We start from the raw sequence: 18,161 nt of genomic DNA on the forward strand, positions 1-18,161 counted from the left end.
AAATTAATATAGTATAAATATAAATGTATAAATTAAAAAAAAAAAACAAAAAAAAATGTTCGGTCGGAGCAGGGATTGAACCCACGACCCTTTGCATGCAAGGCAGACATGCTAACCACTGCTCCACGTGGCAAACAAATGTATGTTTCTGTTAAATATTGTTATGTTTGCATGGGCTCGTGGGCGCTGCAAACTATGCTATATAAATGTAACTTAAAACGATAATTATCTACTGGTGACTATAACAGCTACGTAGCCCAGTGGATAGTGTGTTGGCTTACAAACTGTATGGTCCTCGGTTCGATTCTCCGTGCAGGCGAAAGGTAAAATTTAAAAAATTTATAAAAGTGAATAATTTCTTCAACATTATTTGTATTACAGAGAAAGGTGCCAATAACTAAAAAATTTCGTGGAAGTGAAAATTACGAGTATGTTAGGGAATGAGCACAATCGTGTTTGGGAAAAATTCTTCCAAGCATATAATATTTTTGGCTCAAAATGCTTCCAAACATATAATATGTTCACATAAAACAAACATATTAATGTTTCGGCAGTATGCAATAATATATGTGCTTCCTGCAAAATATGTTTGGAACATATGTTAAAGAAGCGATTTTTTTGAGGGTGTACAAAGTGGTGCAGGGTATAATATAGTCGGCCCCGCCCGACTTTAGACTTTCCTTACTTGTTAGTTACTATATATTCGTATTCACCATCTTCTTCAATTGTTAGGAATCTTTATATCGTCAACACCAATCTATGCTCCCTTTCATTATACGGTTAAATATTTGGCAGGTACGAATACATTGTTAGATTTTGCACTTCCGCTTTAATTTATCGTGTCCAGAAAGCCGAAATGTAAAGCTTCGTTATCGAAATGAGTCAAACAATTATGGTTACAAATTAGAAAACTTTCATTGCGCAAACGCTGTGTGTTTTTAATAAACGAATTGACAGATAAGCCTTATTGTACACTCATTATACGGAATACAATCTTCTAGTTGTCTACTAGCTAAGATAAGTATAAGGAAACATTCAGAACGTTCTTTAGTTAAAATATTAACAAGAATATACAATGCTGTGTACAGCAAAAGCTTCTTAACACATTGGCTTTAAAATGCTCAACTTCGTAAAGGCAATGAGTTCATCTTTTAAATTCCTTAGGAAACTGTTGGTTTAAAGCGAAAACCTTTCCATTTATAAACTAGTTACGGAGTTTGTAAATGAAACTTGCTGTTTTTACTATTTAATCTACGCTATGATTAATGACTTCTCCACTCCAATACATATAATATGGATATAATCAAAAGCGATGGCTTTTACCATATTCAGGAGAACATTTTCTATGCACAGTCATTTCTTTATACACAGAAAAAATGTAATTTTGTTATTCATACTTACACGCTTTGCGCTAAATTTCGTCCTAATATACAAAACAAGAAATACAAGACAAAAAATTTAACTCACCAACTATCAATATTTGTTATACACAACAGTTTGTTCTTTTCAGCGTAAAGAACTATATTTGCTAGTCATATTCCAATTTTCAAAGAATGGTGTAACGAATTACGATCTAGCGACGAAATCAATAACTATGGTCATAGAGTAGAGGCTAATGAGCAATTTTAAAAATTGAGTGCATCGTTATTTTCCTTGAAGGGAGAGGCAAAACAATTGTTTATACATATTTCTTCTACAGAGGTATATTCTTCTGCGCCTGAATGAGTTGAAATCTACAAGACGGAAATCACCAAGAAGTACACGTTTTTCACAATTTTGTTTGGAACCGCCTTCCAAACCCTGGTACAAAAATTCAACTCCCGCACCAGAACACATATAAATCATAAATAGGCTTCTTTCGGGCTACATGTATACACTTCTTCCAATATATAATATGTTTGAAAGCATATTGGTCTAAACAATATAATATGTTTGGGTAGTCTAAGTTCCAAACATTTTGTATTTTTCCATCCAAATTCAATAATGTTGTCTTCCAAAAAACTATATGTTCTTATGTGAACATATAATATGTTTGGAAACATTTTGAACCCAAAAATATTATATGCTTAGAAGAATTTTCTCCCAAAGAAGATTGTACTCAAATTTTTTTTCTGCCTAATTGTATATTCCCTCACATTTTTCTCACTTCCACGAGTTTTTAGCACCTTTTTCTGTAATACAAACATTTTAGAAGAAATTATTATATTTTACAATTTTTTTTTAATTTTACCTTTTGCCGGACGGGGATTCGAACAGCGGACCACACAGTTTGTAAGTCAGCACACTGACCACTGGCCTACGTAGCTGTTATGGTAATCAAGAGATAATTATCGTTATAAGTTATATTTATATAGCATAGCTTGGGGCGCCCACGAGCCGATGCAAACATAACATTGTTTAACGACATAACATTATTAAACATACATTTGTTGGAAGCTTGGAGCAGTAGTTGGTCGTCCGCCTTGCGTGACAGGGGACCTGGGTTCGATCCCTGCTTCGACCAATACCATTTTTTTTTAAATATATTTTTTAACATATATTCCAGATACGTTCGGAAGTTCCCGAAAAGGTGTTCAGCATTACATACTATTATATTAAATTTTTACTACGAAATTGTAAAGTGTGTTTTATAAAAGACTTAAAGTCAGAAAAGAAAAGTGCTTGATATAAACGAAATGGACTGAGTTCAAATCAAATATTATTTTTTGTATTGCAACAATAAAAATTGTGTAAAAAAATACAGGTTTTTGTATACAAGTTTACAATTTTCGAAGAAATTCAAAAACTCTTACAAAAGAAGAACGTGAAGTCGAGTATATATAAATATTTTTCCATCGAATCCTAAGTTTAACGATAACCATTCAAAAGCACATATTTAAATTCTAAACAGTAATTTTAAAACAGCACATAAATTTATTTTAATTTAGAAATACAAATAAATATATAAATTTTTATTAACGAATAATTTTGTACTTAATTTAATTCTTAAGGCCGGTATAAATTGGCATTATCACGTTAAAATGGTCATGTTTACCATTTTACTTTTCTTTAATAACTTCTTTTAAAGAAAATAAACCTATTCAATTGTTGCTTTGGATCTTTCCCCACCATGTTATAATACACCCTCAAAAAAATCGCTTCTTTAACATATGTTCCAAACATATTTTGCAGGAAGCACATATATTATTGGATACTGCCGAAACATTAATATGTTTGTTTTATGTGAACATATTATATGTTTGGAAGCATTTTGAGCCCAAAAATATTATATGCTTGGAAGAATTTTTCCCAAAGACGATTGTGCTCATTGCCCAACATACTCGTAATTTTCAATTCCACGAAATATTTTAGTTCTTGGCACCTTTTTCTGTAATACAAATAATGTTGAAGAAATTATTCACTTTTATAAAGTTTTTAAATTTTACCTTTCGCCTGTACGGAGAATCGAACCGAAGACCATACAGTTTGTAAGCCAACACACTATCCACTGGACTACGTAGCTGTTATAGTCACCAGTAGATAATTATCGTTATAAGTTACATTTACACACAAAAAAATAATACATTTATTTTATGAATAGTGTTCACAAAAATTTTCCAAACACGGGATTCATAAATTATATGAAAGCAATTCATAAAATAAAAAATACTGGTTTTCATTGGCTACGAATGTATACATACTGTGAATGGAGTTTTTAATATTATAAATGAAGGATACATATTTTTCGTCATTGAAAAATATGTACTTTTCCATAATATATATTAAAAACATCATGCAATATATGTAACTCTTCCTTTAGATTTTTCCCCTAATTCTTAATACCTGCATAAGTGGTCAAAATGTATGAACCCATTTATTAAAACCCGCATTATAGTCCAACCAGTAAAGAACATAATTTTACGATATTTTATATTACTTATGAGCACCAACGCTTCCATTTGATATTGTTTTTTGTAATTTTTTTTACAGCAATAAAAAATTCTTCTATCCGCGACGGCGACTCAAACTGTACTGAAAAACTCAAACACACGTGTTGCCTTCAAAACGTTATGTTTCTTTTTTTTGTTGTCTGGTATTATATGCTTGTATTGAGAGTAACTCTATGTTGTGGTTCTCTCACGCTAAGAGAAAACCAGTATTTTTTTGATATATTAAGTAAAGTTTCATTGATTTTATGAAACCATCCATATATATTATTAAAAAAATCATAATTTCACAACAAGTATTTACGAAAACAATATATTATGTAAGTGTACATATTTTTTATGGAAAAGCTCATAAATTTATAAAAATGTACAAATTTATGTACAAATTCATATTTTATTTTTTTGTGTGTATATAGCATAGTTTGCAGCGCCCACGAGCCCATGCAAACATAACATTATTTAACAGAAACATACATTTGTTTGCCACGTGAATCAGTGGTTAGCATGTCTGCCTTGCATGCAAAGGGTCGTGGGTTCAATGCCTGTTCCGACCGAACACTTTTTTTTTTTAATTTACACATTTATATTCATACTATATTAAATTTTTATAATGAAACTTCGAAATGTGGGTTATTAATCATTTTACTGTCCCAACTCTAAAAAGAGTATAGTGCCCTTTCGTTATTTTTATGGAGACCTGATTTCTTTTAACGAACCAAGAAAAAAATTGTGTCCATAATGCCAAAATGATAAACAAAACACATGTCTACATATACATAAAATGCTGCTCTCAAGGTGAAAACATATGCTGTTTGTTTTTCAAATGTCTATTCTCTTGGTTCCGAATGTCTCTTCTCTTTATTCAAATTAAATAATATTTAGACTGAAGCATATCAAATGTTTGGCCTTATCATAAAACAGTTTTCCGAAACAACATAAAAGCGGTTTCATAGAAATTGTTCTCTTTTGATTCTTTCGCTGTGTTATGTTGATATCTTTCGTCAACTCTCCCGGTTTCCATCTCTCTTTCTCTATACTCTCTCTGTCGCTTTGAATAAAATATCACAACATATAAGTTTGCATTCACACATATGATTTTTATGAAACATTCATGCCCCAAACATAATATATTCTAACATATTAACATAGATGTCCCAAACATTTAGTGTTAGTTTAGGAACATTACATGTTTGCACTTAAATATATTGTGTTTTAAAATTGTGCCCGAAACACATTTTGTTTATATCGGAACATATGAAAAACATATTTTTCTTACAGTGTACAATTTACCGGAAAAAGTTGTAATGTTATTCTGGTTTTGCCGCTAAAATGAGAAATAATTTTAGCGGCAAAACTCGAACTCAATGCCCACTTTTATTTTCGAAAAAATCCGTCAACTCCTCTTGGACTACTCATTAATAAGGATGAACTAATCTTTGTTTTTATAGATCTTCAAAGGTCGATACTTTCAATGAAGTCGTGTTGTCGTTATAATTAAGTGATTTGACTTCAAAATGGGTATCAGAACAAATTTTGGACTAAGGTCAACTTGACTTTAATAATTCAGAAAAATTCTTTAAAATTAATGAAACTGTGTTTAAATTTGTTGCAGTTTTGCATCTTGACTACAAGGCAAAAATCATTAAAAAATAGGATATGTTTTTCAATACTTTATTTTAAAGACATATTTTTCTTGAAACATAACATAATTTCTACTGGAAGTCTTGTTTTTAACGGACATTTTATAGCATATGAAAAAAAGCTGAAAAAGCGAAAAATTGAAATGTGCTTCGTAGAGTCAAGTACACAAAACCCCATTGAAAAGAGAATTGTGCCTTAAAAGCATTCTTACTTGTATTCTCCGCTTCTTTGGTTTGGAATCAATATCAAAATTGTTAAAGTGGAGACACAATCTTTGGAACCGGACATGCTTTTTGTTCAGTGTATAGTGCCCTTTCGTTAGTTTTTATGAAGATCCCTTTAATTACCTTTGTTTGAATATTTTGACTTACTCGTCCTACGTTCCGATTTGTTTTGACGAAACAAAAAAATTGTGCCCGTAATGCGAAAATGATAAACAAAACTCATGCTCTTTTTTTCATATATATTTTATCTTGGTTCCGAATGAATTTTCTCTCCGAATACTCATTTTAATATTTTACTTAAGCATATAAAACTTTTGGCGAAGTCTTATATCACAACATATATATTTTTACTCATAATATGTAAATTTATACTTGTTTATATTCACACATAGTATTTTTCCTATATTTAATGAAATTTCCTTTGTGTATATATATTTGTAATGCGCCAATTGGTTACTTTCATTATTTTACTTCCAGCATACACTTTGTCTCTCTTTGTAAACACATATATGTTTATGGGCTATTTCTAAATTAATATATGTTTGCATCCAAGCATATTATATTTACAAACATTTTATGTCCCAAACATAATATGTTCTAACATATTAACATATATGTCCCAAACATATTATGCTAGTTTATGAACATTATATGTTTGCACTCAAAAATATTGTGTTTAAAAATTTGAGTTCCAAACATATAATGTTTATACCCAAACATATGAAAAACAGTATTTTTCGTCCGTGTAGCAAGGACTTTCTAAATCCAACTCGGAATATGTCATAAACAAATAAGTAAAGTAGAAAGTCGGGCGGGGCCGACTATATCATACCCTAAACCACCATTACAGAATTAGTAATTATAAGCATTTATGGGGTAACATATAGGTCTGGGAGATAAACCGCAGTTGCATATTTAAGAAAATTAAGGGGTACATGTCTATGGGTGCTTTGTGTCAATCTGACTATAGCTCATAGTCAATGTTGCCACGGAAAATGTTCGGTTTAGCCTATAAGGACAAAAAAAGTTCCCTACTTTCCCATACATTCCCAAATAATTTTCCCTACTATATTTTTCGTTAAATTTAAAAAATTTTACAAAACATAAATAGTTCTAAGTACTTTATTATCTTTAAACATGAATATGCAACGTATATAACTTAGAATATAAATTTGTATTGCCACAGTTGGTAGAATTCTACCCAAATTAGTAATCTTTTTTGTTAAATCTCTATAAAAATAAAATTTTTGAAAAAGTTTCTATAAACAAATTTTTGTGAGAAATTTTTCTATAGAAATAAAATTTTGACAATAAATTCTATAGAAATAAAATTTTGAGAAAAAATTCCACACAAATAAAATTTTGAGAAATTTTTTTTATAGAAATAATATTTTGAAAAAAATTTCTACAGAAATACAATTTTGACAAAATGTTCTATAAAAATAAAATGTTGACAAAATTCTCTACAGGAATAAAGCTTACCACATATTGTTAAAGATCAAGCCTTGCCGGCTTCTAATTTCCTCCTCTAGAGCCACTAAAATGTAAAAATCATTACAAATTGTGTTGAGTGAAAATGTCCTACATTGTGGCCCTACAAGACGCTAAATATTAGAAAAACCCTACATATAGGGAATTTCCCCTACTTCTAGCAACACTGGCTGTGTTGATATTGCGCCTGCGGAGTTAGTATGCTACTAATATTGAGCTCATTATTAAAAAAGAGAAAATCGTTAAATTAGTGTGGGTAATAAATACAAATTTGTAAAAATCGAGCAATATTCTTATGTAAGAGCTACAAGTACGTATAAGTACGATCGGCTGGTACATCAAAATTTGAGTAACATTGGTTAATAAATAAGAGTACTATGGCCAAATTTGGGAAAATCGAGCGATGCATATATATGGAAGCTATATCTAAATCTGAACCAATTTGCATAATATTTTGCGGGTTTGATTAATACCACAAAAGGTTACCTCGTGCAAGATTTGAGTAAGATCAGTTAAGAAATGAGGCCTGTATGGTCAAACATAAGGTTATTAGGGGCGAATTTTTCAAAATCGGGTGATACATATATGGGAGCTCTATCTACATCTCGATTTCGATGATTTTTTGCACATATAGTTAGTGCTATAGCAGAAGACTACATTTAATTAATTAATTTAATTTGGGTAAGATCGGTTGATAAATAAGGGTTTTATGGCCAAATTTATAAAAATCGGGCGGTACATATATATGGGAACTATAGCTAAATCTGAACCGATTTCGATGATTTTTTGCACATATAGTTAGTGCTATAGAAGATTATATTTAGCCCACTTTGAGTAAGATCGGTTGATAAATAAAGGTTTTGTGGCCAAATTTGGGAAAATCGGGCGATACATATATATGAGAGCTATATCTAAATCTGAACCGATTTGGATGAAATTTTGCAGATTTGAAGGGCGATGGAAAATATTACCTTTTGCCAAATTTGGTGACGTGACCCCATTTGTCGAAATCGGGCGATACATATATATGGGAGCCATATCTAAACTTGATCCGATTTCTTCCAAATTCAATAGCGTTCGTCCTTGTGCCCAAAAAACTCCCTGTACCAAATTTCATCAAAATCGGTTAATAATTGCGACCGGAATCCTGTGAACAACAAATACATGGACAGACGGACGGACGGACGGACACCAAGCGCTAGATCGACTCAGGAGGTGATTCTGAGTCGATCGGTATATATTTTATGGCCGATCAAACTTATTATACCCTGACCACTATGTGGCTTAGGGTATAACAAGTATATACGGCCGTAAGTTCGGCCAGGCCGAAGTTATGTACCCTCCATCATGGATTGCGTAGAAACTTCATCTAAACACTGCCATCCATAATCGAATTACTTAAGTTGCGGTAACGCTTGCCGATGGCAAGGTATCTTAAAACCTCCTAACACCATCTTCTAAATTGTATGTAAGTCCATACGTGGTATATATTAAATCAAAAAAGATCGACCCAATACGTATATAATTCAGTTTGACAAAGTAGACATAAAATTTTGACAAAATTTTCTATAGAAATGAACCGATATGGACCAATTTTTGTGTGATTGGACCAATTTTGGTATGGTTGTTAGCGACCATATACTAACACCACGTGCGTAATTTGAACCGGATTGGATGAATTGTGCTCCTCCAAGAGGCTCCGGAGGTCAAATCTGGAGAATGTTTTATATGGGGGCTATATATAATTATGGACCGATATGGACCAATTCTGGCACGGTTGTTAAAGATCATATACTAACACCATGTTCCAAATTACAACCGGATTGGATGAAATTTGCTTCTCTTGGAGACTTCGCAAGCCAAATCTGGGGATCGGTTTATATGGGCGCCATATATAATTAAGGACCGATGTGGACCAATTTTTGCATGGTTGTTAGAGACCATATACCAATATCATGTACCAAACTTCAGGCGGATCGGATGAAATTTGCTTCTCTTTGAGGCTTCGCAAGCCAAATCTGGAGATCGGTTTATATGGGGTCTATATATAATTATGGAGCGATGTGGACCAATTTTTGCATGGTTGTTAGAGACCATATACCAACATCATGTACCAAATTTCAGCCGGATCGGATGAAGTATGCTTCTCTTAGAGGCTCCACAAGCCAAATCTAGGGATCGGTTTATATGGGGGCTATATATAATTAAGGACCGATATGGACCAATTTTTGCATAGTTGTTAGAGACCATATACCAACATCATGTACCAAATTTCAGCCGGATCGGATGAAATTTGCTTCTCTTTTAGGCTCCGCAAGTCAAATCTGGAGATCGGTTTATATGGGGGCTATATATAAATATGGACCAATTTTTGCATGGTTGTTAGAGACCATATACCAATATCATGTACCAAACTTCAGGCGGATCGGATGAAATTTGCTTCTCTTTGAGGCTTCGCAAGCCAAATCTGGAGATCGGTTTATATGGGGTCTATATATAATTATGGAGCGATGTGGACCAATTTTTGCATGGTTGTTAGAGACCATATATCAACACCATATACCAAATTTCAGCCGGATCGGATGAAATATGCTTCTGTTAGAGGCTCCACAAGCCAAATCTGAGGGTCCCTTTATATGGGGGCTATACGTAAAAGTGGACCGATATGGCCCATTTTCAATACCATCCGACCTACATCGATAACAAGTACTTGTGCCAAGTTTCAAGTCGATAGTTGGTTTCGTTCGGAAGTTAGCGTGATTTCAACAGACGGACGGACGGACGGACATGCTTAGATCGACTCAGAATTTCACCACGACCCAGAATATATATACTTTATGGGGTCTTAGAGCAATATTTCGATGTGTTACAAACGGAATGACAAAGTTAATATACCCCCATCCTATGATGGAGGGTATAAAAATAGCTTTGGCAACAGTAAAGTAAACAGAAGTAAATGTTAAATTATGAGGAAATAAATTGTAAAGGAGAATAATAAGGAAGTGATAAAAGGTATTGTGTTGTGTCCGTGTAGCTGTTGAATGATTACTATGTAGTTTATTTATGGAAAATATAACTGCAGAGGAATTTTTTGCTGTATATATATTACCCAGTTATTGACAACATATCCACAAATCCGCAGTACAGATTCCAAAAAAGTGTTCCGTTTGCTAAGTCAGTTAATGCTTTTATTAAGTTAGACTTGGACAAGTATATACGGCCGTAAGTTCGGCCGAATTTTATGTACCATGGATTGCGTACAAACTTCTACTATAGACTGTCATCCACAATCGAATTACTTGGGTTGTGGTAATATTTACCGATGGCAAGGGTTCTTAAAACTTCTTAACGTCCTCTTCTAATTTTTAAGTTAGTCCATACGTGGTATATATTGGACACAAAAGGTATATATAAGTAAGTCTACAAATAACTACGAACCGATATGGACTTTTGCGCGGATACTTGGGTGTCGCTTTATATGGGGGCTATATACAATTATGAACCGATATGGACCAATTTTTGTGTGATTGGGCATCGATTTATCTGAGGGCTATATATAACTATAGACCGATATGGACCTAGTTTCGCATGGTTGTTAGCAGCCATATACTAGCACAATGTACCAAATTTCAACTGAATCGGATTTGCTGCTCCAAGAGGACCGATATGTACCAATTTTTGTATGGTTGTTAAATATATACTTAAATATAATAACACCACGTACCAAATTTCAACCGGATCGGATGAATTTTACTTCTCCAAAAGGCTCCTGAGGTCAAATCTGGAGACCAGTTTATATGGGGGCTATATATAATTCTGGACCGATATGGACTAAATTTTGTATGGTTGTTAGTGTCCATATAGTTACACAAAACAACCAATTTCAACTGAATCGGATGAAATTTGCTCCTCCAAGAGGCTTCAAAAACAAATCTGGGGATTGGTTTATATGGGGGCTATATATGTTTATCGACCGATATGGACCAATTTTTGGCATGGTTGTTAAAGACCATATACTAACTCCACGTACCAAACCTAAACCGGATCGGATAAAATATGCTTCTCGTAGAGGCTCCGGAAGCCAAATCTGGGGACCGTTTTATATGGGGGCTATATATAATTATGGACCTATGCGGACCAATTTTTGCATGGTTATTACAGACTATATACTTACACTACGTACCAAATTTCAACCGGATCGGATGAAATATGCTCCTCCAAAAGGCACCGGAGGTCAAATTTGAGGATCGCTTTATATGGGGACTATATAAAGGGTGATTTGTTAAGAGCTTGATAACTTTTTTTAAAAAAAAAACGCATAAAATTTGCAAAATCTCATCGGTTCTTTATTTGAAACGTTAGATTGGTCCATGACATTTACTTTTTGAAGATAATTTCATTTAAATGTTGACCGCGGCTGCGTCTTAGGTGGTCCATTCGGAAAGTCCAATTTTGGGCAACTTTTTCGAGCATTTCGGCCGGAATAGCCCGAATTTCTTCGGAAATGTTGTCTTCCAAAGCTGGAATAGTTGCTGGCTTATTTCTGTAGACTTTAGACTTGACGTAGCCCCACAAAAAATAGTCTAAAGGCGTCAAATCGCATGATCTTGGTGGCCAACTTACCGGTCCATTTCTTGAGATGAATTGTTCTCCGAAGTTTTCCCTCAAAATGGCCATAGAATCGCGAGCTGTGTGGCATGTAGCGCCATCTTGTTGAAACCACATGTCAACCAAGTTCAGTTCTTCCATTTTTGGCAACAAAAAGTTTGTTAGCATCGAACGATAGCGATCGCCATTCACCGTAACGTTGCGTCCAACAGCATCTTTGAAAAAATACGGTCCAATGATTCCACCAGCGTACAAACCACACCAAACAGTGCATTTTTCGGGATGCATGGGCAGTTCTTGAACGGCTTCTGGTTGCTCTTCACTCCAAATGCGGCAATTTTGCTTATTTACGTAGCCATTCAACCAGAAATGAGCCTCATCGCTGAACAAAATTTGTCGATAAAAAAGCGGATTTTCTGCCAACTTTTCTAGGGCCCATTCACAGAAAATTCGACGTTGTGGCTCGTTAGTAAGTCTATTCATGATGAAATGTCAAAGCATACTGAGCATCTTTCTCTTTGACACCATGTCTGAAATCCCACGTGATCTGTCAAATACTAATGCATGAAAATCCTAACCTCAAAAGAGTCACCCTTTATAATTATGGACCAATTTTTTCTTAACTGTTAGAGACCCTATACTAACACCATGTCGGATGAAATTTGCTTCTCTTAGAGGCTCCGCAAGCCAAATCTGGGGATCGGTTTATATGGGGGCTATATATAATTATGGACCGATGTGGACCAATTTTCCCAGGGATGTTAGGGACCATATACTAACACCAAGTACCAAATTTCAGCCAGATCGGATGAAATATGCTTCTCTTAGAGGCTCCGCAAGCCAAATCTGGGCGTCCGTTTATATGGGGCTATACGTAAAAGTGGACCGATATGGCCCAATTGCAATACCATCCGACCTACATCAATAACAACTACTTGTGCCAAGTTTCAAGTCGATAGCTTGTTTCGTTCGGATACGTAATTAGCATGATTTCAACAGACGGACGGACATTGTAAAATTAACTTTTTATTTGAGTTTAATTTAATCATTGGAATTCTATCATGTTAATAACATGCGAATTGTACATAGAATGTCATTGGAATATTATTGTCTCAATGTTTTGTTTAAACAATATTGCGAATGCTCCAGGGTCGCTACAGACTTGGTCGCCTCTAAATATTGGTATTGGCAAATCTAGTGGAACGGTTGATCCATCTATCAATCTTGATTCCCTAAACGAAATGTTACCACCTTCTAAATGTCTTCTGCGAATACTGCTATAGAATCATCTTTCAATTTCGAATGTGTAAGTAATTTTGATGGCCTTAGAAGCTTTCTATCTGTGGAGTATGTGCGTGAAGATAAATTGTAAATTGCTAAGACACAAACCAGACAGATTTAGCTGCGCACCGAATGGGTTAATTGAGTTATGCTAAGGCGACCAAAAAATTGTTATATATATTTTGACTACTCTGGACCAATAATAAATTAACTAATTAACATATTTAACTAGCCGAGACACAAACCAGGTAGTTTTTGCCTGCGCACCTAATGGGTTAATTACAATTTTTGGAGATAAAACATTTAATAAAATTCAGCACTTTCCAATATATTTGCGCAATATATTTTGGCATTGAACGAACGATCTTGAAGAGCACTATAAACGCAAGTTGTTTTTATTATCGAAAGCATTCCAGAAATGTTAGTTTTGCTGCTATATTTTAAAAGTTAGTTTGTCCATATTGGAAAGTGCTGAATTTTATTAAACATTTTATCTCCCCAAATTGTAATTAACCCATTAGGTGCGCAGGCAAAAACTACCTGCTTTGTGTCTCGGCTAGTTAAATTTACAATTTATCTTCAAGCACATGCAAGGTAGTTCCTAGCCTTGCTAACTCATCCGCTTCGCCGTTCCCTGGTATTTTCCTTTGACCTGGTACCCATATAAGGAAAAGATTGTACTGCTCAGCCATCTCATTGAGATATTTGCGGCAGTTGATGACATTTTTCGAGTCACATGGTCCAAGGATTTTATTGCAGGTTGACTGTCTGAGTATATATAGCTTGTCCCTTGATCCAAAGAAATCAAATTGCCTGGTAATCCAAAGACGTGTTATCACTTACTCTTTACGTACATACAGATAAATAAAACTATTGGGATTGCTAGAAAGTACATGAATCTTGGGATTTTGTTTAATGATTCTTTAACATGTTCTTATCGTATAACTATGATTTGTGGTAGGACATTTGCCACCTTGACAACTCTTTGGAAAGCACAGAAATATTTAGCATTGAAAATTAAACTCACAGCGAAATCTCTCTTAATCCGCTCCTAAGGTATGGGTTTGAACTCTTTCCTAGTTATGATGCCAAGAGCAAACGAAAATTGAATATTTCATTAAACGCAATCACAGGATATCTTTTTGGCATCAACTGGAATGCCCACATAACGCCGTTTTCCACCAAAATTTTGGAGGTTCATAAATATTGAAAACTACCTGAAAATTATTGTCTTAGTATATCTACATAAGAATCGTATCATCTGTTTAAAATAATATGCTTTAGTGCATCAAATAGAACTAGTAATTTAATCCAATTACGCTATAGACATGTTATATCAGAGTGGCAATTCTCATCAATGCGATTCGTCTCTGGAACATGGAGTAAACGAACGACTTACAGTAATTTCGTTATTGAGTACGCGAATAGAACTATTCATTCGTTTGGGTTTCCAGTCGCAACTGTTATTACAATGTCACAAAAGTGACAAGTCCGAAGAGTAATTTTTTTTAGAGATGTTACTTGCTATGACGGTATATTAATAATTGTACATGAAAATCGTCAATTTTCTGATTTGTACAACATCCGTCCGTTAGCAAAAGTTTTGTACACAGATAAAATTTTATAGTTGCTGATGTTGCATTTGACTTCACAGAGAAAAATATTGCCAAAATATTTCCAAATTCCAAAAGTTGACTAAAGTTGAAAAAGCAATCAATTAAAAAATTCTTTGACACAATCAAATGTTTTATTAAATTAAAGTTCAGTTAAGAAAATGAGTGGAAGTTGTTATGTTTTTAATTACATTAGCCAGCAAAAAATTTTCATAAATTTGGAAGCAGTACAAAAGATCACTGTATACTGTAAGCAGTAATTTTCGGCGCTGTTTATTCAGTATTAATTTTATCGTCATTAAGCATAAAAACTTGGAAAGAAACAAGTATATACGGCCGTGGACCACTTTTGGCATGGCTGTTAAATATCATATACTACCACCACTTACCAAATTTCATCCAGATCGGATGAATTTTGCTTCTCCAAAAGGCACCGGAGGTCAAATCTGGGGATCGGTTTATATGGGGGCTATATATAATTATGGGCTGATATGAACCAATTCCTGCATAGTTGTTGGATACCATATACTAACATCACGTACCAAATTTCAACCGAATCGGATGAATGTTGTTCTTCCAAGGGGCTCCGAAGGTCAAATCTGTGGATCGGTTTATATGGGGGTTATAAAGGGTGATACGGTCAAAATTTGATCAATATAAACATGCCGTATTTCTTTCAATTTTGCATTTAAAAAACCTGAACACCCCTCATTTTGAAGGTGTGTGTGTGTAGAATGTTGCTCCTATTTTGATTTTGGAATTCACTCTTCAGTTGTCAAAATGCCGTCCAAGCAAGAAGAGCAGCGTATCAAAATTTTGCTCGCGCATCGCGAAAATCCGAGCTACTCGCACGCAAAGCTGGCAAAATCGCTAAAAGTTGCCAAATCAACCGTTACAAATGTAATTAAAGTGTTTGGGGAACGTTTGTCGACAGCCAGGAAGTCTGGATCGGGGGGAAATCGAAAACCGGAAGCCGCTGAGACGACAAAGAGAGTTGCCGGTAGTTTCAAGCGAAACCCTAACCTCTCTCTCCGAGATGCCGCAAATAAGCTGGGTGTATCGTCTACAACCGTGCATCGAGCCAAAAAACGAGCCGGACTATCGACTTACAAGAAGGTAGTGACTCCAAATCGCGATGATAAACAAAATACGACGGCCAAAGCGCGATCCCGGAGGCTGTACACGACGATGCTGACGAAGTTTGACTGCGTGGTAATGGACGACGAAACCTACGTCAAAGCCGACTACAAGCAGCTTCCGGGACAGGAGTTTTAACGGAAAAAGGAAGGGGAAAGGTAGCACATATTTTCAAGCACATAAAACTGTCAAAGTTCGCAAAGAAATATCTGGTTTGGCAAGCCATCTGTACCTGTGGCTTGAAAAGCAGCATTTTCATAGCTTCCGGGACTGTCAACCAAGAAATTTACGTGAAAGAGTGTTTGAATAAACGTCTGCTGCCTTTCCTGAAGAAACACGGTTGTTCCGTACTGTTTTGGCCGGATTTGGCATCTTGCCATTACGGTAAAAAGGCCATGGAGTGGTACGCCGCCAACAACGTGCAGGTGGTTCCCAAGGACAAGAACCCTCCCAACACGCCAGAGCTCCGCCCAATTGAGAAATACTGGGCTATTGTCAAGCGGAACCTAAAGAAGACCAAAAAACTGCTAAGGACGAGCAGCAGTTCAAGGCAAACTGGCTTTCTGCGGCGAAGAAGGTGGTCAAGGTGGCTGTACAAAATCTGATTGCAGGCGTCAAGCGTGAGGCCCGGCAATTCGGATTTGGAAAAGCGAAAGCCTAACTGAATATTTTTCCTGAATTTTATACTAATTGAACTTGAAAAAGAAATTTAATTTGATTTTTTAAATAAACGATTTCACCGATTTACACGCGTTTTCCCTTGACCAAATTTTGACCGTATCACCCTTTATATAATTATGCACCGATTTCGACTAATTTTTGCATGGATGTTTGAGGCCATATATTAACACCATGTACCAAATTTCAGCCGGATCGGATGAAATTTGCTTCTCTTAGAGGCTCCGCAAGCCAAATCCGATCCCCCGATTTTTATTTGGGGGTTAAATATAATTATTGACCGATGTGGACCAATTTTTTCATAGTTACTTGTGCCAAGTTTCAAGTCGATAGCTTTTTTCGTTCGGAAGTTAGCGTGATTTCAACATACGGACGGACGGACATGCTCAGATCGACTCAGAATTTCACCACGACCCAGAATATATATACTTTATGGGGTCTTAGAGCAATATTTCGATGTGTTACAAACGGAATGACAAAGTTAATATACCCCTATCCTATGGTGGTGGGTATAAAAAAAATCTAGAAGGAAAATTAAACAAGTGCTGATTTTGACAAATTAAGTAAGCGAGAGACTATTTAGTGCGAAGCCAACATTTTGTCAGAGTTCGCATCATTTCAGACACGAAGTCGTTTAGTGCATCCAATTTCATTTACTTAGTTGCACTAAAGTAAGCGAGTATTAATTTCATATTTTTGCCGAGGATTGGATGACGAGTAAAAAATGAGCGTTGTGATTTTAGTTACAGTGTGAAAGTCGAGTGGATTGATCGTTACCGCGCGTGTTTGTTGCTTTAATACATTGAGAGCATTTATTTATTTGTTAAATAATATATAAACTGTGTGTGCATTGCGTCATTTGTAAATGGGGAAAACAAAAACAAAGCGAATGGTGTTATATAATTTTACTCCATAGTTTGCAACAAATAAACATATTTTGTGAAGAGAACAATTTCCAAAATTGATCAAATATTTTATGGATATACAACTTTTATTAGACTATAACGTTTATGGGCAGCAGGGGAGAAAGATTTCTGGACTTTTCAAAGTTTATGAAGACAATATACCGTATGTATTCGAATAAGTCATTCTCTCACTTGATTCGGACAAAAGTATTATTTTTATTTTCAGAAGCTCTATGTACCGTGTATGGGAATAAAATGAACTTAAATAATTACTTCAGCAAGTGCACGCAGAGAAGGAATATGATCACCTCAAACATGTTTCAAGAGCAAAATGTTATTTTTGTATGGTGACCATGTAACATGTTTGTCACTAAAATGTGATTTTCTCGTCAAATATAACCTGCTTGCCGAAATAAAAAACATGATTTCCGAGAAAATAACATGGTTGCGAAAACCATGTTACATGGTCATCACCCAAAAATAACATTTTGCTCTTAAAACATGTTTGAGGTGATCATATACCTTCTCTGGGTGTGCGATTGGTACAAAAATTTGCATTATAAAAACCAGTCCTTAAAGAAAAAGGGTGCAACCAGCTACATTGTAGATAGTGATTAGTCGTAAACATACTTGTCTATTTTTTCCATTCCATTCTAC

The sequence above is a fragment of the Haematobia irritans genome, chromosome 4, assembly GCF_050003625.1.
Source record: "Haematobia irritans isolate KBUSLIRL chromosome 4, ASM5000362v1, whole genome shotgun sequence".
Lineage (NCBI taxonomy): Eukaryota > Metazoa > Arthropoda > Insecta > Diptera > Muscidae > Haematobia > Haematobia irritans.